At 45.4% G+C, this 27,436-nt stretch overlaps 1 long non-coding RNA gene across 1 annotated transcript in view; it reads left to right on the forward strand.

Annotated features, from left to right (window-relative positions):
• Positions 1-1,927: 1,927 nt before the first annotated feature.
• LOC132396522 (uncharacterized) overlaps positions 1,928-27,436 on the forward strand; it is a 210,608-nt gene continuing 185,099 nt past the window's right edge. Inside the window, exon 1 of the long non-coding RNA XR_009513004.1 lies at positions 1,928-1,945. This is a non-coding gene — a long non-coding RNA (uncharacterized LOC132396522). The remainder of the gene's footprint in view (positions 1,946-27,436) is intronic.

Here is a 27,436-nt window from a genome sequence, read left to right on the forward strand (position 1 = left end):
TGTCTCGGGGCTGAGTGTGTCTACACCTGTGTCACCCCTTGCACTCCATTTCTGTCACCTGTTCCACAATCCTCCCAAGGTGCTCCACCCTCGCCATTCCTGACATCCTTTGCTGCTGCCAGATTTACAAAGTCACTCTCTGCTCCACGTTCACAAATACAGTGCTGTGCAAAAGTTTTAGGGGCCCACGCTATATAGATACATGTGCATGGAGCTGTAATATACTAAGAAGAGGCCACGCTATTGGGTATATTCAAAGTGGAAGTTGATAGGGTCTTGATTAGTCAAGGTGTCAAAAGTTAAGGAGAGAAGGAAGGAGAATGAAATTGTGAGGGGAAATAAATCAGCCATGATCAGATAATGGGGCAGCCTTGGCCTGAATGGCCTAATTCTGCTCCTATGTTTTATGTCTATATGGCCTTTACCATTAAATTTAAGATAGTCAGTTTTAACTCCAAACCCATATAACCATATAACCATATAACAATCACAGCATGGAAACAGGCCATCTTGGCCCTCCTAGTCCGTGCCGAACCCTTAATCTCACCTAGTCCCACCTACCCGCACCCAGCCCATAACCCTCCACTCCTTTCCTGTCCATATACCTATCCAATTTTACCTTAAATGACACAACTGAACTGGCCTCTACTACTTCTACAGGAAGCTCATTCCACACAGCTATCACTCTTTGAGTAAAGAAATACCCCCTCATGTTTCCCTTAAACTTCTGCCCCCTAACTCTCAAATCATGCCCTCTAGTTTGAATCTCCCCTACTCTCAATGGAAACAGCCTGTTCACGTCAACTCTATCTATCCCTCTCAAAATTTTAAATACCTCGATCAAATCCCCCCTCAACCTTCTATGCTCCAATGAATAGAGACCTAACTTGTTCAACCTTTCCCTGTAACTTAATTGCTGAAACCCAGGTAACATCCTAGTAAATCGTCTCTGCACTCTCTCTAATTTATTGATATCTTTCCTATAATTCGGTGACCAGAACTGCACACAATATTCCAAATTTGGCCTTACCAATGCCTTGTACAACTTTAGCATTACATCCCAACTTCTGTACTCAATGCTTTGATTTATAAAGGCCAGCGTTCCAAAAGCCCTCTTCACCACCCTATCTACATGAGACTCCACTTTCAGGGAACTATGCACAGTTATTCCTAGATCTCTCTGTTCCTCTGCATTCCTCAATGCCCTACCATTTACTCTGTATGTTCTATTTAGATTATTCCTGCCAAAATGTAGAACCTCACACTTCTCAGCATTAAACTACATCTGCCAATGTTCAGCCCATTCTTCTAACTGGAATAAATCTCCCTGCAAGCTTTGAAAACCCATCTCATTATCCACAACACCTTCTACCTTAGAATCATCGGCATACTTACTAATCCAATTTACCACCCCATCATCCAGATCATTTATGTATATTACAAACAACATTGGGCCCAAAACAGATCCCTGAGGCACCCCGCTAGTCACCGGCCTCCATCCCGATAAACAATTATCCACCACTACTCTCTGGCATCTCCCATCTAGCCACTGTTGAATCCATTTTATTACTCCAGCATTAATACCTAACGACTGAACCTTCTTAACTAACCTTCAATGTGGAACTTTGTCAAAGGCTTTGCTGAAGTCCATCTCATCCTTTTCCCCTTACATCATATTCCGATATTGGCAGTTAACCTTAAACTCTGAAATTCTTTACCTGAGCCCTTCTACCTTGCAACCTTTTTCTTTAAGACAATCCATGACTTGGTTATGTGACTGGCCTTTGGACACGTGCCGAGAAGCCTCCGCCTCCAGTGACTCATGCAATGCCTTTAGGTGTGTTCTATCCCAATAAAAAATCCTTTTTCTCAGTTGCAGTATTTTTAATCAAATGACCTGTGCATTTCCTTCACTTTTTGGCAGGAGTGAAAATGGCCAAGTCAGGTGGGTTGTTGGATGATGGTGAGAAACCAGGTTTGGTGTTTAGTCAGTGTTGTACATACACCCTTTTATCCTCACAACAGGTGAGTTTAATTAAAATTCCTCAAGTGTTTCTCTGTTCTACAACTGCACATTATGCAGCAGAAAAGTGTCTTTCCAAAGCAGCTCTAAGACGAATTCTAACAGGTTCTTGATGACAAAATTTCTGGGGTGAGTGTGGGTGCCCTGGCTGGGTTATTATGTTGATGAAGATTACCTGAGCAAATGAAGAGGGAGATTACCTGTGTTTGCCAATGGTATTTGTTACATGCACGTGTGCAGGAGCTGAAGGACTTTGTTTGCGGGTGTTGTACATGGTGAGACCTTTGGCTTGTGGGAGTTGACTGAACCTTGTATCTCCCACATCTAGCAGTACGTGACAAGGAGCACTTCAGCTTGTTTCCCTTCAACCCTTGCATCAAATATTTTATCACCAATTAATTTGATTATTTTAATCTCTCAGGAATGCAAATCCATTGTTTCAGGGTAAAATTCAATGTTCAAGTTAAATTTATAATCAAAGTACATATATGGCACTGAATATATGTCTCTGTCTGGATGATTGATTCTGGGACAGCTCTCAGAATGGTGATCCCGTCGGTTCCTCACCCGAAGAGGTATGGGATAGAACAGAGAACAGTACGGCACAGGAAAGGACTTTTCAACCCGCTACTTCTACGCTGACCATGGGGCCAGATGAAGCACTTACCTAATGTATGCCCAAGAAGCAGGTTTACTATCACTGACATGTTGTGAAATTTGTTGCGTTGCAGCAGCTGTACTGGGAGGCAAATCCATTGTTTCAAAAAAAGCTCTCAACAAAACTTGCATCTATTTATCGTGTAGGTTCGTTTGGTGTGGTGCTTTTGCATCTGGTATTGTTGGAAACATGCTACAAATTGATAATGTTAAATTTGTTGCTTTGTGGCAGCAGTACAGTGCAATACATAAAGACATTACTATAAGTTACAATAAAAAAATACATATTAAGTAGTGCAAAAAGTAAGGTGGTATTCATGCGTTCATGGACCAATCAGAAATCTGATGGTGGAGGGGAAGAATCTGCTCCTAAACTGCTGACTTTTGTGTCTTCAGGCTCCCATACCTCATCCCTGATGGTCTTACCGTTCAAGTTCAAAGTAAAATTATTATCAAAGTGCAGATATCACTTACTACCTTGACACACATTTTCTTGCAGGCATTCACAGTAAAGCAAAAAGTGAGTGAATGAGGCCTCTGGTCAGTCCGGATGTTGGGTCGTAGTTGTCTGGGCAGTACAATATGGAGAACAAGCTGCTACCCATGTAGCAAGCTCCCCTGCTCCACTCTTCCGATGAAACCGAAGGAATGGCAGAGCCCAATACAGTTTGTACCAGCGGTGTCACAGGAGTTGCCAGTCAGCGTTGAACTCAACGTAGGACTGCCTTAGGGACTTCAGGTCTGGATTTTTCCATCGGGGTTTACCCCCATGCCTCAAGCCAATGAAGGTTTAGGATCAGGGTGTTCCTTCTAGATGAGCTGCCAACCACGGCTGATGAGCCCCATCTGCTGGAAGCGACTGGTTTTAAGGCACCAGTAACCCATCTTTGCCCCTTCCCACAGGGCTTAATAGCTGAGCCATTTGTGAAGGCCAGGAGCTGTACTTGGTTGTATTTGAGGCGCACACATTGGGAGCATTTAATTGGTAGTGGGAGCTTGTCCCCATTACAACTCCCAGCTATAACAACCTTAAGGAACCAGTAGAACAAAGAAGTACAATAGAATCAATAAAAACCTACACACAGAGTCTGACAAGAAACCAATGAGCAAAAGAAGACAAACTGAAAATTTAAAAAAAGAAATAAGGAAAATAATAGTAATTAATACTAAAGGCGTGTGTAGTGGAAAGTGAGTCTATAGCTTGCAAAGAGAGGAGGGCATGTCCCAGATGGCTCGGGTCTTTAACAAATGAATGCTGCCTTTTTGAGGCGTCGCCTACTGAAGATGTCCTCAATGATCAGGAGGATAATTCAGCGTTCATATATAGGTCAGCCTAGTTTCGGACGCAGATCTTTTTTTCAGTAGGTCATTAGGAAGCAGATATGTTTTTATGACAATCTGATAGCTTCCTGGTCACAACTAGAATCAGGTTTTTCACTGCCCAATGTGAAATTTGCTTGTTATGTTATATGCCATTCCCTGCACATTCTTATTTACAATGCGGAGTAGACCCTTTGAGCCGTGATGTCCAGCAACCCCCCAATTTAATACCAGCATAATCACGGGACAATTTACAGTGACCAAGTAACCTACCAACTGATACATCTTTGGACTTTGGGAGGAAACTGGAGCACCAAGAGGAAACTCACGCAGTTACGGGGAGAATGTAAAATTCCTTACAGGCGGTGGTAGGAATTGAACCCATGTCTCCAGTATGGTAAAGTTCTGTGCTAACCACTACACTATCATGCCATCTGTAAAGACCCCCTTTCAAAAGATTTTGAGGATCAGCTGGAAGGACAAGTGCACCAACACTGGTGTACTGGAGGAGGCCAACATTAACAACATCTCCACCATGATAAAGCAACACCAACTCCGATGGATAGGTCATGTCATCTGAATGCGTAACTCACAGCTTCCCAAACAGATCCTTCGCTCCCAGTTGAAGGAAGGTTAGTGAGTCCCTGGTGGGCAGAGAAAACACTTCAAAGATAACATAAAAATCAGTCTGTAGAAATTCAACATTACATCCAAAACCTGGGAAGACATTGCATTCAATAGCACCTGGAGGAAATCTGTTCAAGAGGGAACTGTGCAACATGGGAATGACCTCTGCTGTAATCTAGAGAACAAGAGGCAGCTGTGAAAGCGGAGACTGAAGAAACCAAATAACTCAAACAAGAGCCATAGTCACCACATACTCTTGTCCACACTGCATCAGAACATGTGGATCCCAGATTGACCTCTACAGTCAACTGAGGACCCATCAATAGACCATAAGACATAGGAGCAGACTTAGGCCATCTGGTTCATTGAGTCTATTCCATCATTCAATCATGGCTGATTCTTTTCTTTTCTCCTCCTCGTCCCCAGTTCCCGGCCTTCTCCCCGTAACCTTTGATGTCATGTCCAATCAAAAACCTATCAATCTTTACCTTAAATACACCCAACAACCTGACGTCCACAGCTGCATGTGGCAACAAATTCCACAAATTCACCACCCTTTGACGAAAGAAATTTCTCTGCATCTCTGTTTTGAAAGGGCGCCCCTCTACTCTGAGGCTGTGCCCTCTTTTCCTAGACTCCCCCACTATGGGAAACATCCTTTCCACATCTACTCTGTCTAGTCCTTTCAACATTCAAAAGGTTTCAATGAGATTCCCCCTCATCCTTCTGAAATCCAGCGAGTACAATCCCAGAGCCATCAAACGTTCCTCGTATGATAACCCTTTCATTCCCAGAAACATCCTTGTAAACCTCCTCTGGACCCTCTCCAATGTCAACACATCTCTTCTAAGATGAGGGACCCAAAACTCTTCACAATACTCAAGGTGAGGCACCATTAGTGCTTTTTAAAGCCTCAGCATCACATCCTTGCTCTTGTATTCCAGACCTATTGAAATGAATGCTAACACTGCATTTGCCTTCCTCACCACTGACTCAACCTGCAAGTTAACCTTTAGGGTGTTCTGCACAAGAAATCCCAAGTCCCTTTGTATCTCAGATTTTTGGATTTTCTTTCCATTTAGAAAATAGTCCGCATATTTATTTCTACTAACAAAGTGCATGACCGTGCATTTTCCAACACTGTATTTCATTTGCCACTTTTTGTCCGTTCTTCTGAATCTGTCTAAGTCCTTCTGCATCCTACCTGTTTCCTCAACACTACCTGCCCCTCCACCAATCTTCGTATCATCTGCAAACTTGACAGCAAAGCCATCGATTCCATCATCTGACGAAGGGTCTCGGCCTGAAACGTTGACCGCTCATTTCAACGGATGCTGCCCGACCTGCTGAGTTCATCCAGCTTGTTTGTACGTGTCCCCATAACATTTAATACCTTGATTAGAACCATAGAAAACCTACAGCACAATACAGGCCCTTCGGCTCACAAAGCTGTGCCAAACATGTTCTTACTTAGAATTACCCTGGCTTTACCCATAACCCTCTATTTTTCTAAGTTCCATGTAGCCATCCAGGAGTCTCTTAAAAGACCCTATCGTATCCACCTCCACCACTGTCGCTGGCAGCCCATTCCACGTACTCACCACTCTCTGTGTAAAATACTTACCCCTGACATCTCCTCTGTACCTACTTCCAAGCAACTTAAAACTATGTCCTTTCGTGCTAGCCATTTCAACCCTGGGGAAAAGCTGACTATCCACATGATCAATGCCTCTCATCATCTTATACACCTCTATCAGGTCACCTCTCATCCTCTGTCGCTCCAAGGAGAAAAGGCAGAGTTCACTCAACCTACTCTCATAAGGCATGCTCCCCAATCCAGGCAGCATCCTTGTAAATCTCCTCTGCACCCTTTCTATGGCTTCCACATCCTTCCTGTAGTGAGGTGACCAGAACTGAGCACAGTACTCCAAGTGGGGTCTGAGAAATCAAGAACCTATTGACCTCCAACTTAAAGATACCCAATACCTTGGCCTACACAGCTGTCTGTGGCAATCAGTTCCACAGATTCACCATCCTCTGGCTAAAGCAATCTTTCCTCATCTCTGTTTATTCTAAGTGGGTGTCCCTCAATTCTGAGCTGTGTCCTCAGGTCTTAGGCTTCTTCACTTATAGGAAAGATCATCCCCTCTATCTAGACCTTTCAATATTTGACATGTTTTATATTATTGACTGCCTTATCTTCATATTTCATCTTTTCTCTCTCTTTATGGCTTTTTTAAAAACTTCCCTTCTTTTGGTTTTTAAAGCTTCCCAATCCTCTTAAGTTCTGACTAACTTTTGCATTCTTATATAGTGTGCCCTCTCCTTTCCTTTTATGCTACCTTTGACTCCCCTGGTCAGCCACAGTTGCTTCATCCTCCCTTTAGAATACTTCTTCATCTTTGGGATATATATTTCCTGTGCTTTACGAATTGCTCCCAGAAACACCAGCCATTGCTCTCTGCTGTCATCCCTGCTAGTGTCTCCTTCTAATCAACTCTGGCAGCTCATCTCTCAGGCCACTGTAATTCTCTTTACTCCACTGTTGCTTATTTATTGAGACACACATCCGATTTCAGCTTCTTCTCAAACTGTAGGGTGAAATCCATCATGTTATGATCATTGTCTCCTAAGGGTTCCTTTACCTTTAGCTCCCTAATTGAATCCAGGTCAGTACATAACGCCTAAGCCAGAATTGCCAGTCCCCCAGTGGGCTCGACCGCAGGCTGCTCTAAAAAGCCGTCTCATGGAATTTGTAGAAAGCCTCTGCTTTAGCGATTCAGCAGCAACCAGGTTTTCCCAATCTACCTGCATATTGAAATCCACCATGATTATCGCAACATTGCCCTTTTTACGTGTTTTTCTATCTCCTGTTGTAACTTGTATCCCATTTCTTGATTACTGTTATGAGGCCGGTATATAACTTCCGTTGGCGTCTTTTTAACCTTGCCGTTTCTTAACTCTATCCACAATGATTCTACATCTTCTGATTCTATGTCATGTCTTTCTACGGATTTGATTTCATTTTTTAACCAACAGAGCCACCCAACCTCCTCTGCCTACCTGCCTGTCCTTTCAATACAATGTGTATCCTTGAATGAAAAACTCCCGATTATAATCTTTGAGCCCTGACTCATTGATATATTATACTTGCCAGTCCCTGCTGTACTTTAAGATCATCTACCTTATTCTGTACACAATGTACATTCAAATATAACATCTTCAGTCATATCTACATCTGTTTTTTTTTTATTTTAGCCCACTGCTATACTTCAACTCATCCCACTGACAGCAATTTTGTCTTATTAACTGCCTGTCCTTCGAGACAATCTCACAACACACTACATCTATTTGTATACTAGCTGCCCCATCCTCAGGCCTATCACTCCATTTCCCACCCCCTACCAAGTTAGTTTAAACCCTCCCCATATCTCTACCTAGATGTCCCCTTAGGAGAACATCATATTTGATTCAAGTGATCACCCTACTTCCAATATTCACGAGACTAACACTCTCTAGTGTATCTGCTTCAACCACTCTGTGTGTCAAAATAAAACTTGCTTCAGTCATCTCCCTTAAACATTCACTCTCTTACCTTAAATGCATGTCCTCTGGTATTTGGAGCAAACATGTAAACTCCATCAGCGTGTCTTCAACAGGAGCAAATACATCTGTTTCAGTGTTGATTTGTTCTTCTGATTGAGATGAATGCTGGCACTGCGAGTGATTCGGAGACCTGACTGAATAGATGACATCTAATGGTTTCCACTGTTCCTCAAGCCACAGATTTTGGCAATTAGCAGCTGTTTCACAGAATATTGAACGTAGGACAGGATTGCACAGGAACAAGCCCTTCTGCCCACAATGTTGTGCTGAACCAGTTAAATCAGTAATCAGATGGCCAACTCATGGAAATAGTTCTATGGAAAGCACAGAACGACTTGGGACAAAGAACCTGGAGTAAAACAACCATGTCCATTCTGGGCCAAATGAAGAAATGTATTTGACTTCCTCGGCACAATGCAGACACTGGAAGCTAGATTAATTCCTGCAGTTATTTCCTTACTGCTGCAATGTACAGGGAATCTATTTGGGCACTAGACGTGAGTCTGGAAAATCCCAGATATCTTGGCTCTTTGTTTGGATTCAACTGATCTGAGACTTCTTTTTCGTCAATTTTTTATTTAAAGTTTATTTCTCTTTGGTTCAAAAGGCAATGTTTTGTATCTTGAGTGCAGAGCACGTACAGTGAATTCACATGGCTCTGCTTTCATCTACAACTTCATAGACTTGACCGCTTAATTTGAACTGACACTCCCATTACAGGACTGAGGAGGTTCTGTACTACATAGATGCACTGCTCACTTAAATATTCTCACGAGATCCTTGTCACCATCTGGATGGAAATTAGAATTCTCCTCCTACTTCTTATTCGTATTTACATTTCTCCAAGTACTTTTTAATCATAAAAGACTTTACTTGGCCATTTATTATGCAGAAAGTTGCTCTGTTTCCTGCATTATGACAGAAGAAACTTGTTTTTTACCCTGAAGTATTTTATTGGTTTTAAAACTTTCAGGCAGCCTGCAATTATAAAGTATAAAAACAGGAACCACAGGACATTTCCGGTAATTCTTGTTCAAGTTCAAGTTTATTGTCATCTGACTAAATGAAACAACATTCCTCTGGACCACGGTGCACCAAAAAGTGTATCTCACTCACAGCACATAAACCAAAATATTATACTAGAAATACGTTAATAAAGTATAATTCAAAATGCACAACACAGGTAAACAGTACAGAAAACAGCTGGCTGTCTTAGTGAAGAGACCTCGGTGCTGGCAGGGTATTCATGAGTCTCACAGCCTGAGGGAAGCATCTGTTACCCAGTCATGCAGTGTTGGTCCTGATGCAGTAGGGGAGAGCTTGCGCTGTGTTCTTTGAATGTAGAACAGTCCAGTCAGCCAACAATGTTGTACCAACTTAGCCAGAAAGCAAAGAAAAAAAGAGATGGAGGGAGAAGATTGGGGCTGAAAAGAAAATTGGATCACATGATGAAATGGCCAGAGCAGACTCAGTGGAGCAAACGGCCTAATTCTGCTCCTGTATCCGATGGTCTTATGGTCTAAACCAGTGCCTTTCAAACTTCTTTAGCCCAGTGCCCCCCGAACCATCTTCATACTTGCCAAAGCTCCTCTTAGGCACAATATACTTACTGGGGCCCCTGTAATGTAAAAACATTTCTACATTATGCCAATATGACATAACTGATTCTGCTTTAAATTTTTATTTGTCTTTAAACCTAGCTTACACAGTACCTGTGCTCTGTACAGAAACGTTGTTGTCAATGTGATCCTTGAGCTTGATGGCTTTGAGCAAGAGTTGAAATTTCTGGTTCAAGTTGTGACACATGTGACGATGCCTAAGCAGTTTCTCTTTTTGTGAGTGTGTGGTTCACTGCACAGCAGCCTCTTTCAACAAGGTAGGAGGATGGAAAGGCAATGAAGAGCAATTTGGCTCTTCTCCAAAGACCAGGAAACTTCAATGACGGTGTAGCCACATACCACAAAAGCTGACATTTTTGAAAAGCATTTTGCTTCTTCATCATTCTGAATTTTGATAATTTCTTCTTGCAAGCTCTTTTCCTGTTCTTCCACCTTGCAAAGAAATGGGTTAATTACCCAGTCCAGATTTCCAGGTTGTTCAAATCATTGAATCAATTCCAAAAATCCTTCTTCAGTGTTTGCAGGTGTAAGCAGCCCTCTTGCAAACCACCATCTGTGAAAGAGAGTGCCATACTTTCCATGCAGGAAACTGTGAGAACATTCTTCTCCTAATATTTTGCTTATATATTTCCAATTTTCAAATAAAAATAGACACTGCACATTTGACCGGATTAAATTGAAATTCTCAGTCTGCAGTTTCATATTTAGAATATTCAGTTGTCATACAGAGTGGTTAGGGATACACATCTCTATATAGAAGTTCAATCTTGTTTCCCAAGCTTTTGTCGACCTTGAGCAAAAATTCAACAACAGTGTCAAAAAGATCAAAGAAACATTTCAAGCGGCAGTCTTTCAACAGCCAATGCACTTCAGTGTGAAGAAGCAAGCATTCAAACTCTTCATCGTTACCTTTGTATAACTGGTGAAATATTCTATCTAATGGATGAAATTTAATTTCGTTGATAGCAGATATTACAGGAATTATGCTTGAAAAATGTCACTGGCTGAGGGTTTTGGCTGCAAGATGTTGGTGGATTGCAAACAGACGGAATTTCTTTTTCCATAAATGCCACTAAACCAACACGGCTACCTGTAAATATCTGGTGCTCCGCCTGTTGCACAAGAAATCTCGTTCCTAATTGGAATACTTTTATCCTCAATATACATTTTGAGTTTGTTGTAGGTTGATTCTCCTTTGATATTTGTTTTAAAATTTTTACAAAAGAAAATCTCTTCAAAAAATTTTCCATTTTTTGATAAATGCCATTAGCAATGTCTCATTGTCTCACTCAGTTGATCTTCCAGCTGTATCCCAAATTCTGTTTTTTGTAGCTCTGTGCATAGTTGTTCTCAATGTCTTCACTCATTTCGTCAATACAATGAGCTACATCGTTATTACTCAGAGGAATTGATTTTAAAATACTGGTATCTATTTTGAGAAAGTGGTGAGCACTTCTGATACAGCAGGCGTTATTAATCTCTCACCAATTGTTTGAGATTTTCCACTGCTATAATTTTGGAAATGTTCTAAGAAGCAATGAGACAACTATCAAGGTTGTCCTTGGCTCCTTTGCAGCCTCTTGTGATCCTGGGCATTGGAGCCTCCACTCCAGTCGGGATGCTCGACAAGCCTCATCTGCAGAAAGAGTCTTTGGCAACGTACTCAATCTCAAACTCCTAAGGAAGTAGAGCAGCTGGTGTGCCTTCTTTTGCAAACTCCGTGACACCAGCCCGTCAACTTTCGGATCCCTTTGGAGCAGCTTCCATCTCTCCCAAGCTCTCCAGCTGCCAAGTGGCTCTCTATCACCATCTAGCGGCCCGTGGGAGATGGACAATCAAGTGCGGGCTGAATCGGCTGGGTATCTTTTCCTTCAGGATCGTGGATAGAGTGGGTAATAGGAAATTGCCCTCTAATAAAACAATGTCTGAACTAGAGGGCACCCGAGCATGGACTTCTTCACCCAGAGGATAGTTAAAATCTGGAACACATTGCCTGATCAGGTGGCAGAGGTGGATAGACACACAATGTTTAAAAAGCATGAGCACTTGAGCCAACAAGGCACAGAAAGCCAAGTGCAGGCGAAGGGGACTGGTGTAGGTAGGTACTTGATGGCCACCATGGGTGTGATGGGCCGAAGGATTTGTTTTTGTGCCATATGACTCTGGAAGAGATTTCGTTCCAAAATCAAATCTGTAATGACATAGCCTCCAGTTCATTCATTAAGGAAAAGGAATTGCTTACATTTCCCCCCAAATGTACTTCCATAGTCATCAATATCTCAGAATATAGAAGAAAAACGCACTGTACAGACCCTTCAGTCCATGACCTGTCAACCTACTCCAAGATCATTCTAACTCTTCCCTTCCGCTCAGCTCTGATGTTTTTCTTTCATCCCTGTACTTATCTAACAGTCTCTTAAATGTGTGTGTGCGCGCGGCCTCCGTCGGTCGTAGCTGACCATGGGTACTGTGCCAACCTGGTAGTCACTGGGAGTGGCCTCTCCAGGGTCAGGCCAGGGCAGAGTTGATTGATATGGAAATCCTGTTGCCCATACAGTGGGACCCCACTCTCGATGCTGGTGACGGGTCCACAGGAACGACGGAGGTCGGTACAGTTTGGTGCCTGCAGCATCGCAGAGTTGCCGTGCCGGTGCTGGGTACAACAGTCAGCCGCCTTTGGGACTCCCACTCCAGATTTTCCCTCGGGTTTTACTCCCAAAGCCTATCCCGTGAGCGGGTATAGCCACAAGGCAGTGGAGGTTTGAAATCGGAGTTTTCCCTCTCCTACATGAGCTACCATCCGTGGTTAGCGAGCCCCATCTGCCCGGAGCAACTGGTTTTAAGGCACCAGTGGTCAGCCTTTGCCCCTTTTCCTGTCAGTGAGAACAGCTCCGCCAGGCATAAGAACTATATCACATGTGAAGGCCAGGAGTTGACTTGGTTGTCAGAGGCTGTTTGAGATGCATGCCATAAAGAGCATTTGTTTAGCAGTGGGAGCTCATCCCCACTACCACCCTTCGGCTATGACTACCCTTGGAGCCAGTCTCTTAAACGTCTGTTATTCATTTATCTATCTATCTATCTGTCTAATTATTCACTTATTGAGATACGGCTCGGAATAGGCCCTTCCAGCCCTCTGAGCCCCTCAGTCCGCTGATTTAACCGGGGCCTAATCACAGGGCAGTTTACAATGACCAACCAGTTTGTCTTAGGACTGTGGGAGGAAACCCAAGCAGTCACGGGGAGAATGTACAAACCCCTTACAGATGGCAGTGGGATCTGGGTTGCCGGTACTGTAAAGCGTTGTGCTAGCCACTGTGCTAGGTTTCTGTGTCTACCACCACCTCGGGCTGTGTGTTCCACACACCTGCCACTCCCTGTGTAAAACAGACATCCCCCATCCCGTCACCTTAAAGCGATGACCCCTCATGTTAGCCATTTCCGGCCTGGGGAAAGCTGCTGGCTGTCCGTTCTATCTTACGCACCTCTGTCAAGTCATGTCTCATTCTCTGTCACTGTAAAGAAAAGCCCTGGCTCACTGAACCCCCCCCCCCCCCCCATAAGACATGACCTGTAATCCAGGAGGCATCCTGGTAATTCTCCTCTGCGCCCTCTGTACAGTTTCCACATCCTCCCTATGATGAGGTCACCAGAACTGAACACAATATTCCAAGTGTGGATGAACAGGGGTTTTACTGAGCTGCAGTATTACCTCACAGCGACTGAATTTAGTCCCTGGACTAATGAAGGCCAACATGCTGTAGGCCTTAAACTCTGGGGACCTATAGTACAATACTGTACAAAAGCCGTAGGTGCAGAGAAATAGCTAGTGTGCCTAAGACTTTTGCACAGTACTGTAGTAATTTAATGCATTGCATTGTACTGCTGCCGCAAAAAAAATTCCATGACATATGTGAGTGAAGGCAGATCTTCGTGGCAGTTCCCCTGACTTGGCTGTGCGATTCATTAGAAAGGACGAGGAAAGGAAATGCAAGTGGAGTGGAGTGGCCGTTCTTCTGAGTGGGCCAGTGTTCAGAGTGGCTTTTGCTCATCAGGCTAAGGCAAGATCAGGTGTGGGCCAGGTAAAGCATTTGGGAAAAAGTTTCTCTCTTTGATGCACCATCAGTAACTCACACTGAGACGTGAGGTGAGATATCGGCTTTTATTGACTGGAAGAAGGAACCAGGAGTGAGTGTCCATCATACTATGACCTGGAGACTGAGGCCGAGCGTCAGGCCTCAGATCTCCTTTATACAGGGGCCTGAGGGAGGAGCCCCAGGAGCAGTCAGCAGGGGCGTGTCCCGACAGGCACATAGTTCACCACATTCACCCCCCCTTTGTTTGAAAGAGACCCCATGTGGCGAAATTTCTTACAAGTCAAGTCTATCAGGTGGTCGAATCTGTCGCTGCGATCTACGTAGCACCGGCTGTGATTGCACAGATGCTGACAACATTGGTGATTGCACAGGGGACGGAGGTTGCGCTTGTTCCTGCCCACTAGGCGCCGGTGATCCCTCACGCATGTGCGAGGCGCCTGGTATAAATGCGTACGAAACGCCCGGTATACAAGTGTCGTGAGGAGTCTGTGTAGGGCCTGGTGAGCACGGTGTCACCTCTGGTACAGGGTTCATAGTTAGGGTAGTGGTCTGCTGCACCTGCGGGTGCCAGGTCGCGGATGGAGACCGTGTCCTCCCGCCCATCAGGTAAGACCACGTAAGCATATTGGGGGTTCGCATGTAGAAGGTGAACCCTCTCGACCAGCGGGGAGTATTTATTGCTCCTCACATGTTTCCGGAGCAGCACTGGCCCCAGGGACGTCAGCCAAACTGGTAGGGTGGTCCCAGTGACAGACTTCCTGGGAAAAGAGAATAGGCGTTCGTGAGGGGTGGCATTGGTGGACGTACATAACAGAGAGCGGATAGAGTGCAGTGCCTCGGGGAGGACCTCCTGCCATCGAGAGACCGGCAACCCTTTTGACTTAAGGGCTAAAAGTGTGGCCTTCCACACTGTGGCATTCTCCCGCTCCACCTGGCCATTACCCCGGGGATTATAACTCGTGGTCCGACTGGTAGCAATGCCCCTAGCTAGCAAGTACTGGCGCAGCTCGTCACTCATAAAGGAGGACCCTCTATCACTGTGGATATAGCAGGGATACCCGAACAGAGTGAAGAGCTGGCGCAGGGCTTTTATGACGGACGTGGCAGTGGTGTCGGGGCAGGGGATGGCAAAGGGGAACCGTGAGTACTCGTCGATAACACTGAGAAAATAGACATTGCGGTCAGTGGAGGGAAGGGGGCCCTTAAAGTCAACACTCAGTCGTTCAAAAGGGCGGGTGGCCTTGACAAGTTGTGCCGTGTCAGGACGGTAGAAGTGCGGTTTGTACTCAGCGCAAATTTGGCAGTCCCTGGTCATTGTCCTGATGTCCTCCAGGGAGTACGGCAGGTTCCGAGCTTTCACAAAATGGTAAAATCGGGTGACCCCCGGATGGCAAAGTTGTGCATGAAGGGCGTACAACTGGTCGAGCTGTGTGCTAGCACATGTTCCCCGGGATAGGGCATCAGGGGGCTCATTGAGTCTGCCAGGCCGGTACAGGATATCATAGGTGTAGGTGGAGAGTTCTATTCTCCACCGCAAAATCTTATCATTTTTGATTTTGCCCCGCTGTTGGTTGCTGAACAGGAACGCAACCGCGCGCTGGTCAGTCAGCAAGGTGAACCATTTGCCAGCGAGATAGTGCCTCCAGTGCCTTACAGCCTCCACTATGGCCTGGGTTTCTTTCTCCACCGCGGAGTGCCGAATTTCGGAGCCTTGGAGGGTGCAAGAAAAGAATGCTACTGGTCTGCCTTCCTGATTGAGGGTAGCAGCCAGAGCAAAATCGGAGGCATCACACTCCACTTGGAAGGGAGCGGTCTCGTCCACCGCATGCATCGTAGCTTTGGCAATGTCCGCTTTAATGCAGTTGAAGGCCGCGCAGGCCTCAGCAGAGAGGGGAAACGAGGTAGACTTGACCAGGGGGTGTGCCTTGTCTGCGTAATGGGGGACCCATTGGGCGTAATAGGAAAAAAAACCCAGGCACCGTCTGAGGGCCTTGAGAGTGGTGGGAAGAGGGAGTTCTAACAGGGGGCGCATACGTTCGGGATCAGGGCCAATAACCCCGTTTTCCACGACATACCCAAGTATAGCAAGGCGGGTGGTTCCAAACACACACTTGTCCCTGTTATAAGTAAGGTTCAGAGCTGCGGCAACTTGGAGAAATCGTTGGAGGTTGGCGTCGTGATCTGGCCTGTCTTGACCACAGATGGTGATATTATCCAAATAGGGAAATGTGGCCTGCAGTTGGTACTGGTCCACCATCCGGTCCATTTCCCTCTGGAAGACAGAGACACCATTCGTGACACCGAAAGGGACGCGCAGGAAGTGATAGAGCCTGCCGCCCGCCTCGAAGGCGGTGTAGGGGCGGTCCTCTGGGCAGATGGGGAGCTGGTGATAAGCAGATTTCAGATCTATTGTCGAGTACACCTTGTACTGAGCAATCTGGTTGACCATATCCGCGATGCGGGGTAGGGGGTACGCGTCAAGCTGCGTGAACCTATTGATGGTTTGACTATAGTCCACCACCATCCTATTTTTCTGCCCAGTCCGAACAACAACCACCTGGGCCCTCCAAGGGCTTGTGCTTGGCTCAATGATCCCCTCCCTGAGCAGACGCTGCACCTCTGACTGAATGAAGGCCCTGTCCCCCGCGCTGTACCTCCTGCTTTTAGTTGCCACAGGTTTACAGTCGGGGGTCAGGTTGGCGAACAGCGGTGGGGGAGGGACCTTGAGAGTGGAGAGGCTGCAAGTGTCGGTAGCGCAGCTGTTGGCCTGGTTCTGGATGGGATGTGTGTGTCCGTGTGTGTGTGTGGTCAGTAGCGGGGTATGTGAAGAAGTCCCACAAAACTGAGGATTCCGGACAGTAAGTGGTGCGAGGGGCCCGTCGTATACCATAGTCACACTTTCGAGATGGCTCTGGAAGTCCAGCCCCAATAGCACAGATTAGGCATGACCAGCATCTCAAAGTTCTGATATTCTGTGCCCTGCACCACCAAAGTCGCCACACAACCCGCCCGGATGTCTGCGGACTGCGACCCAGAAGCCAAATGGAATCTCTGACTTACCGGCCGCGTTGCAAGTCCGCAGCGTTGCACCGTGTCCGGGTGAATGAAACTCTTAGTGCTGCCCGAGTCAAACAGGCATCTAGTCCTGTGCCCCTCCACCCGGATGTCCATCATGGACCTTGCAAGCTGGTGTGGGGTACCGTCGGGGTACCCGGTCAGCATCGGAGGGCCGGGGGCGGGGCATGCTGACGTCGACAAAGATGGCCGCCCACATCCGGGCATGCAAGATGGCGGCCCCCACGTTTCACCCACAGCGCTGCACTCCGCTCGAGGTTGAGACTTACAGACCTTGGCGAAGTGGCCCCGCTTTCTGCAGCTGGAGCAGGTCGCTTCTCGCGCAGGACAGCGTTGTGGAGGGTGTTTTTTATGGCCGCAGAAATAACAAAGCACAGGCATCTGACGGGCCGTGGTCGGGTTCGGGGAGCTCGTGGAATCGCGACTGGCAGCGACGTTGGTGAATTCGCTCCTGGGAGCCGGCGGTGGCGGGGTCTGAGGTGTCCACGGAACCTTTCCGGACGCAAAACGGTTTCCATGTTTTAAAACTTCCAGTCAATAAAATTGATGCACCATCAATAACTCACACTGAGACGTAAGGCGAGATATCGGCTTTTATTGACTGGAAGAAGGAACCAGGAGTGAGTGTCCATCATACAATGTCCTGGAGACTGAGGCCGAGCGTCAGGCCTCAGATCGCCTTTATACAGGGGCCTGTGGGAGGAGCCACAGGAGCAGTCAGCAGGGGGCGTGTCCAGACAGGTATACACATAGTTCACCAAACTCTTTCAGTTTTTTTTGCTCATTCCTCATCTGTTAGGGCGGAGTAGTACAGTGAAAATGGCTCCGGCACTGCTTTGTACTGTGTACTGTGTGGGAAGTCCAGTTTCTCTGACAAACACATCTGCACCAGATACATAGAAACACAGAAAACCTACAGCACAATACAGGCCCTTCGGCCCACAATGCTGTGCCAAACATGTCCTTACCTTAGAAATTACCTAGGGTCACCCGTAGACCTCTATTTTTCTGAGCTCCATGTACCTATCCAGGAATCTCTTAAAGGACCCTATCATATCTGCCTCCACCACCGTCACCAGCAGCCCATTCCACGCACTCACTACTCTCTGAGTAAAAAACTTACCCCTGACATCTCCTCTGTACCTACTTCCAAGCACCTCAAAACTGTGCCCTCTCGTGTTAGCCATTTCAGCCCTGGGCAAAAGCCTCTGGCTATCCACACGATCAATGCCTCTCATCATCTTGTACACCTCTATCAGGTCACCCCTCATCCTCTCTCTCTCCAAGGAGAAAAGGCCGAGTTCACTCAACCTTTTCTCATAAGGCATGATCCCCAATCCAGGCAACGTCCTTGTAAATCTACTCTGCATTTTTTCTGTGGTTTCCACATCCTTCCTGTAGTGAGGTGACCAGAACTAAGCACAGTACTCCAAGTGGGGTCTGACCAGGGTCCTATGTAGCTGCAACATTACCTCTCGGCTCCTAAACTCAATCCCTCGGTTGATGAAGGCTAATACACCGTATGCCTTCTTAACCACAGAGTCAACCTGCACAGCAGCTTTGAGTGTCCTATGGACTCGGACCCCAAGATCCCTCTGATCCTCCACACTGTCAAGTGTCTTACCATTAATACTATATTCTGCCATCATATTTGACCTAACAAAATGAACCACTTCACTCTTATCTGGGTTGAACTCCATCTGCCACTTCTCAGCCCAATTATGCATCCTATCAATGACCTGCTTTAACCTCTGACAGCCCTCCACACAATCCACAACACCTCCAACTTTTGTGTCATCAGCAAATTTACTAACCCATCCCTCCACTTCCTCATCCAGATCATTTATAAAAATCATGAAGAGTAGGGGTCCCAGAACAGATTCTTGAGGTACACCATTGGTCACTGACCTCCATACAGAATATGGCCCATCTACAACCAGTCTTTGCCTTCTGTGGGCAAGCCAATTCTGGATCCACAAAGCAACATCCCCTTGGATCCCATGCCTCCTTATTTTCTCAATAAACCTTTCATGGGGTACCTTATCTTTTGTGGCTCAGAAGAGCAGAGAGGTGAAGAGATAGGAGACTTGTTAGTCAGGGTAACAGAGACAAAGTTCTGTGAGGGCAGTAGAGGCACCTGGATGTTATGTTACCTCCCAAGTGTCAAGGTCAGGGACGTCTCGGATCATGGCATTCTCAAGGGGGAGTGTGAGCAGCCAGAAGTCTTGGTGCATACTGGCACCAATGACATGGGGAGACAAAGTGAGGAGGTCCTGAAGAGAAAGTTTAGGGAGCTAGGTAGAAAGCTGAGAAACAGGACTCCAAGGATAGTAATCTTTCGATGTCTGCCTGTGCTACGCACCAGTGAGTGTAAGAATAGAATAATGTGGCAGGTGAGTGCATGGCTGAGAAACTGATGGATGCGGGGGAGCAGATTTATGCATCATTGGAATCTCTTTTGGGGAAGGTATGACCTGTATAAAAGCGATGGCTTACCCTTAAACCCCAGGGGGTAGGATGATAGAGTTGCTCTGGAGCATTTAAACTAATTTGACAGGGGGATGGAACTGGAGTGATAGTGCCGCGGATGAGGTAGTTAGTTTACAAACAGAGGCAATGTGTAGTGAGACTCCGAGCAAGGAGAGGCTAAAGATAGGGCAAAGTTACAGTCAACAGGATGAGCTGCAATGTAAACGGCAGACAAAATCAAAAAGGGTGAATACAGGACTGAAGTGGTATATTTGAACGCGTGCAGTTTTCAGAATAAGGTTGATGAACTTGAGGCACAGTTGCAGATTGGCATGTATAATGTTGCAGGGATCACTGAATCATGGCTGAAAGAAGATTATAGCTGGGAGCTTAATGTGCAAGGATACACATTGTATCGAAAGGACAGGCAGGAAGCCATGGGGTGGCATGGCTCTGTTGGTAAAAAGTGAAATCAAATCAATAGAAAGAGCTGACATCAGGTCAGAAGGTATTGAATCATCGTGGGTGGAGCTAAGGAACTTCAAGGGTAAAAAGACCCTGATGGGAGTTGTATACTGACTCCCAAACAGTAGTAAGGATGTGGTTCACAAATTACAGCAGAAGATAGAAAATGCATGCCAAAAGGGCAATGTTGCAATTGTCATTATGCAACTAGATTGGGAAAATCAGGTTTGGTGTTGGACCCCAAGAGGGGGAGTTTCTAGAATGTGTATGAGATGGATTTTTTACAGCAGCTCATGGTTGAGCCCACTATGGGATCAGTTACTCTGGATTGGGTGTTGAGCAATGAACCAGAAATGATTGAAGAGCTTAAAGTAAAAGAACCCTAGGGAAAAGTGATCGAATTCACTCTGAAATTTGAGAAGGAGAAGCTGAAGTCAGATGTATCAGTTTTACAGTGGAGTAAAGGGAATTTCAGAGGCAAGAGAGAGGAATTGGCCAAAATTGATTGGAAAGAACACTGGCAGGGATGATGGCAGAGCAGCTGTGGCTAGAATTTCTGGAAGCAATTTGGAAGGCACAGGATGTGTACATCCCAAACAGGAAGAAGGAATCTAAAGGCAAGATGACACAACAGTGGCTAACAAGAGAAGTCAAAGCCAAAGAGAGGGCATGCAAAGAGAGAGCAAAAATTAGTAGGAAGTTAGAGAATTTGGAAGCTTTTAAAAACCAACAGAAGACAACAAAAAAAGTCATTAAGAAGGAAAAGATGGAATAGAAAAGCAAATTAGCCAATAATATTACAGAGGATACCAAAAGTTTCTTCAGATACATAAAGTGGTGGAAGTGGATATCGGACTGCTGGAAATGATGCTGGAGAGGTAGTAATGGGGGAGAACAAAATAGTGTATAAACTGAATCAGTACTTTGCATCAGTCTTCACTGTGGAAGACAAGCAGTATGGTGGAAGTTCCAGGTGTCAGGAGGCATGAAGTGTGTGAAGTTGCCATAACTAGGGAGAACGTTCTTGGGAAACTGAAAGGCAGAAGAAAAGAAATTATAGGCCAGTTAGTCTGAACTAAGTGGTTGGCAAAATTGTTTCAGTCGATTGTTAAAAGTGTGGCTTTGGGGTAGTTGGAGGCACCCAATCAAGTCGGCCATAGTCAGCATGGTTTCCTCAAGGGAAAATCTTGCCTGACAGAACTGTTGGAATTATTTGAAGAAATAACAAGCAGGATAGACAAACAAGAATCAGTTGAGTTGTGAACTTGGACTTTCAGAAAGCCTTTGATAAGGTGCCACACGTGAGGCTGCTTACCAAGTTAAGAGCCCATGTATTACGGAAAAGATACCAGCATGGATAAAGCAGTGGTGACTGGCAGGAATCAAAGAATAGGAATCAGGGGAGTCTTTTCTGGTTGACTGCCATTGACCAGTGGTGATCCACAGGGGTTTGCTTTGGGACCGATGCTTTATAAGTTATATGTAATTGACTTGGATAATGGAATTGATGGCTTTGTTGCAGTTTGAGGATAATATGAAGATAGGTGGAGGGGCAGGTAGTTTTGAGGAAGTAGAGAGGCTACAGAAGGACTTAGACAGATTAGGAGAATGGACAAAGAAATGGCAGATGGAATACAGTATTGGGAATTGTATAGTCATGCTCTATGGTAAAAGAAATAAAAAAGATATATTATGTTCTAAATAGAGAGAAAATTGAAGAACATGTGGTGGACTAGAGACTCCTTGTGCAGGATTCCCTGAAGGATAATTTGCAGGTTGAGTTGATGGTGAGGAAGGGAAATGCAATGTTAGCATTAATTTCGAGAGGGTTAGAAAACAAAAGCAAGGATGTAATGTTGAGGCTTTATAAAACACTGGTGAGGCCCCGCTTGGAGTATTGTGAGCAGTTTTGGTCCCCTTGCCTTAGAAAGGATGTGCTAACACTGGAGAGAGTTCAAAGGAGATTCACAAAAATGATTCGCGGATTAAGCGGCTTGTCATATGAAGAGTATTTGATGGCTCTGGCCCTGTATTCACTGGAATTCAGAAGAATGAGGGTAACCTAATTGAAACTTATTGAATGTTAAAAAGCCTTGATAAATTGAATAAGGAGAAGATGTTTCCTCTGGTGGGAGAGTCTAGAACCAGAGGACATAGCCTCAGGATAGTGGGGTGTCCTTTTAAAATGGAGATTGGGAAGAATATCCTTAGCCAGAGAGTGGTGGATCTGTGGATTTCGTTGTCACAGGTGGCTGTGGAGGCCAAGTCTTTACGCATTTAAAGGACTGTGAGAATGGTTGAGAGAATCACAGGGTTCGCCCTACTATCTATCGGGGACATTTATTAGGAGCGCTGCGTATATAGGGCCCTTAGTTTTATTAAAGATCCCACCCAACCATCCAACATCCCCTTTGACTTTCTACCATCAGGCAGGGGAGTCTGATTCATAAAGACAAGAACGGTCAGGATGGGGAACAGTTTGAACTGCTGAACCTCCGGCTGCATCACATTCGAAGTGTCACTGGTTAATCTGTTCCAGCACAATATTTATTATTAATCCACTTTAGTTTGTTATTTATGTGGGATTCATCTGTAAATTTTATCATTACCTTCGTAAGTAATTGTGTGTTATGTGTAGTATTGTGCTTTACACCTTGGTTCAGAGAAACATTGTCTTGTTTTTATACACTTTATATCATTATAGATGTTATATACATGTAAAATGACCAATAAACTTCACTTGACTTAATATTTAAGGCAGAATTTAATAAATTAATGATTGGTCAGAGCATGAAGGGGTACAGGGTGGGGGCCAGGCAGACATTAGTGCTGAGAGGGAAAATGGATCAGCTTTGATGAAATGGTGGAGCAGACTCGATGGGCCAAATGGTCAAATTCTTGATGCAGCATCAATAACTCTCGGCGACGGGAGGCGAATGATAGGCTTTTATTAGCTGCAAGAGACCACCACACAACATCCTGGAGACTGCGGGAGGAGCAGTGCCTCCAATCGCCTTTATACCGGGGTCTGTGGGAGGAGCCACAGGAGCAGTCAGCAGAGGGGTGTGTCCAGACAGGTATATGTAGTTCACCACAATTCTACTCCTATGATCTTATGGTCTTTTGATAAACCTGATTAGTGCAGCAGGGAGGGTTTGTTATTTTTGTGTACAACGTTCACGAAATAGATTTGGAAATCGATGCAAGTGAGTACACACGTTGAGTGGAGGGAAGCACAGGGGAGATGTCAGAGGTAGGGCTTTTACACAGGGAGTGGTAAGTGACTAGAACACACTTCCAGGGGTGGTGGTGGAGGCTGATATTTTAGGGACACTAAGAGACTCGTAGATAGACACATGGATGGAAAATGAAGGGTTATGGGCTGTGTAGGAAGGAAGGAAGGGTTAAATTGATCGTGGAGTAGATTTATATAGGCTGGTACAATATCATAGGCTAAAGGCTTTTTTCCTATGCTGTACTGTTCTATGTTTTCTCAAGGAAACTTGCATTTACCATTCTTACCACTGACTCAACCTGCAAGTTAACATTTAGGGAATCCTGCTCTCCCTGTTTAGAAAATAGTTTATGTCTTTATTCCTTCTACCAAGGTGTATGATCATACACTTCTCTTCACTATATTCCACCTTCTACTCTATGCCCATTCTCCCAATCTGTCTAAGTCCTTCTGCAGATTCCCTGCTTCTTCAACACTGCCTGCCTCTCCATCTATCTGTGGATTGTCCATAAACTTGGCCACATGCATGTCATTCACATAAAATGTGAAAGGGATCAGTCCCAACATCGACCCCTGTGGAAAATCATTGGTCACTGGCAGCCAACCAGAAAAGGCCCTCTTTATTCTCATTCTTTGCGTCCTGCCAGTCAGCCAATCTTCTATCCAGGCTAGAATCTTTCTTATAACACCACGGGCTCTCAACTTGTTAAGCAGCCTCATGTATGGCACCTTGTCAAAGGCCTTCTGAAAATCCAAATAAACAACATCCACTGACTCTTCTTTGCCTGTTTTTCCCTCAAGGAATTCCAACAGATTCGTCAAACAAGATTTCCCTTTAAAGATGCCATGCCAATTTTATCATATGCCTCCAAATACCTTGAAACCTCATTCTTAATAATGAACTCTAACATCTTTCCAAACTCTGAAGTCAGGCTAACTAGCCTTTAATTTTCTTTCTCCTGTATCCCTCCCTTCTTAAAGAGTGGAGTGACATTTACAATTTTCCATTCCTCCAGAACCATTCCAGAATCCGTTGTTTCTTGAAAGAAACTTCAGCTACCTCTATCCAAGCCCTGAGGAGTAGTCCATCTGGTCCAGGTGACTTATCTACCTTCAGACCTTTCACCTTCCCAAGCACCTTCTCCCTAGTAATAGCAGTGACACTCACTTCCATCTCCCAACACTCTCAAATTTCTGGCATACTGCTAGTGTCTTCGACAGTGAAGAATGATGCAAAATACTTATTATGTTCCTCTGCCATTTCTTTGTGCCCCATTACTACCTCTCCAGCATAATTTTCCAGTGGTCCAATATCCATTCTTGCCTTTCTTTAACTCTCTATATATTTGAAAAAAATGTATCCTCTCTTACATTATTGGCTAGCTTACCTTCATATTTCATCCTTTATCTCTTTATGGCTTTTATAAGGTCTCCTTATGGGGAAGATTTTGGGTTGAGACTGGATCAAGTGAAAATGCCTATTTTGTATTTATTGTACCTCAATGCTTGCATTTTGTATATATTTCTGACTGAACAACCTTGCAACAATTATTTCCTTCAGTATAATTAAAGTTTTGGAAGAGGACAGCGAGGCTTTGAGAGGAAGTGCGGCGGCGGCCATTTTCAAATTGTCCAATTGCGTCTCAGATCGGAGTTCTGAGAGGCGGGACTACGCAGGCGCGTGAAGGAGGCCTGGGAAGGAGGGAAGATAAATAAAGAATGCCTCCTTAAGAAGCGGGCAGCTTCGTTTGCGGGCAGCGGAGTGCGCCGGGAGCAGAGTGTAGGGCTTGGGCTCAGGGGGCTTAGGCGGAAGAGGGCACAGTAGGCTTATCTTTTAGTTCTTGTATTTTCAGTTATTTGGGAGGTATGAGTGTGAGGGCAGCTTGTTGTTCTCGGTGTCGGATGTGGGAGGTCCTGCAGTCTCCGAGCCTCCCGGACGTCCACATCTGCGCCAGGTGCGCCGAACTGCAGCTCCTGAGGGACCGAGTTAGGGAACTGGAGCTGCAGCTCGATGACCTTCGCCTGGTCAGGGAGAGTGAGGAGGTGATAGAGAGGAGTTACAGGCAGGTGGTCACTCTGGGACCACGGGAGGCTGATAGGTGGGTTACAGTCAGGAAGGGGAAGAGGCAGGTACTAGAGAGTACCCCAGTGGCTGTACCACTTGACAATAAGTACTCATGTTTGAGTACTGTTAGGGGGGACAGCCTACCTGGTGGGAGTGACAGTGGCCGAGCCTCCGGCACAGAGGACGGCCCTGCAGCTCAGAAGGGTAGGGTTAGAAGAAAGAGGTCCATAGTAATAGGGGACTCAATAGTCAGGGGCTCAGACAGGCGTTTCTGTGGAGGTGACTGGGAGTCCCGGATGGTAATTTGCCTCCCTGGTGCCAGGGTTCGGGACGTTTCTGATCGCGTCCAAGATATCCTGAAGTGGGAGGGTGAAGAGCCAGAGGTCGTGGTACATGTAGGTACCTATGACATAGGAAGGAAAGGGGAAGAGGTCCTGAAATGAGAGTATAGGGAGTTAGGAAGGCAGTTAAGAAGAAGGACCGCAAAGGTAGTAATCTCGGGATTACTGCCTGTGCCACGCGACAGTGAGAGTAGGAATAGAATTAGGTGGAGGATGAATGCGTGGCTGTGGGATTGGAGCAGGGGGCAGGGATTCAAGTTTCTGGATCATTGGGACCTCTTCTGGGGTAGGAGTGACCTGTTCAAGAAGGACGGGTTACACTTGAATTCGTGGGGGGACCAATATCCTAGCGGGGAGGTTTGCTAGGGCTACAGGGCGGACTTTAAACTAGTAAGATGGGGGTGGCGGGAGACTATTTGAGGAGACTATGGGAGAGGAGGTTAGTTCACCAGTGGAGCAAGTAAATAGACAGTGTGTGAGGGAGGAAAGGCAGGTGATGGAGAAGGGATGCGCTCAGCCCGAAGATGTAAAAGAAAGAAGAAAGAAAAGGATAATAAATTTGAATGCATTGTTAGGGATGGAAAGAGAGGAGGAGATGGAGAGTATCTTAAATGTATCTATTTTAATGCTAGGAGCATTGTAAGAAAGGTGGATGAGCTTAAAGCGTGGATTGATACCTGGAATTATGATGTTGTAGCTATTAGTGAAACATGGTTGCAGGAAGGGTGTGATTGGCAACTAAATATTCCTGGATTTAGTTGCTTCAGGTGTGATAGAATAGGAGGGGCCAGAGGAGGAGGTGTCGCATTGCTTGTCCGAGAAAATCTTATGGCGGTGCTTTGGAAGGATAGATTAGAGAGCTCCTCTAGGGAGGCCATTTGGGTGGAATTGAAGAATGGGAAAGGTGCAGTAACACTGATAGGAGTGTATTATAGGCCACCTAATGGGGCGCGTGAGTTGGAAGAGCAAATGTGTAAGGAGATAGCAGATATTTGTAGTAAACACAAGGTGGTGATTGTGGGAGATTTTAATTTTCCACACGTAGACTGGGAAGCTCATTCTGTAAAAGGGCTGGATGGTTTAGAGTTTGTGAAATGTGTGCAGGATAGTTTTTTGCAACAATACACAGAAGTACCGACTAGAGATGGGGCAGTGTTGGATCTCCTGTTAGGGAATGCGATAGGTCAGCTGACAGATGTATGTGTTGGGGAGCACTTCGGGTCCAGTGATCACAATAGCATTAGCTTCACTATAATTATGGAGAAGGACAGGACTGGACCTAGAGTTGAGATTTTTGATTGGAGAAAGGCTAACTTTGAGCGGATGCGATGGGATTTAGAGAGAGTGGATTGGGTCAAGTTGTTTTATGGGAAGGATGTAATAGAGAAATGGAGGTCATTTAAGGGTGAAATTATGAGGGTACAGAATCTTTATGTTCCTGTTAGGGTGAAAGGAAAGGTTAAAGGTTTGAGAGCACCATGGTTTTCAAGGGATATTAGAAATTTGGTTCAGAAAAAGAGGGATGTCTACAATAGATATAGGCAGCATGGAGTAAAGGAATTGCTCGAGGAATATAAAGAATGTAAAAGGAATCTTAAGAAAGAGATTAGAAAAGCTAAAAGAAGATACGAGGTTGGTTTGGCAAATAAGGTGAAAGTAAATCCGAAAGGTTTCTACAGTTATATTAAAAGCAAGAGGATAGTGAGGGATAAAATTGGCCCCTTAGAGAATCAGAGTGGTCAGCTAAGTGTGGAACCGAAGGAGATGGGAGAGATTTTGAATGATTTCTTCTCTTCGGTATTCACTAAGGAGAAGGATATTGAATTGTCTAAGGTGT

The sequence above is a fragment of the Hypanus sabinus genome, chromosome 7 (genome assembly GCF_030144855.1).
Source record: "Hypanus sabinus isolate sHypSab1 chromosome 7, sHypSab1.hap1, whole genome shotgun sequence".
Lineage (NCBI taxonomy): Eukaryota > Metazoa > Chordata > Chondrichthyes > Myliobatiformes > Dasyatidae > Hypanus > Hypanus sabinus.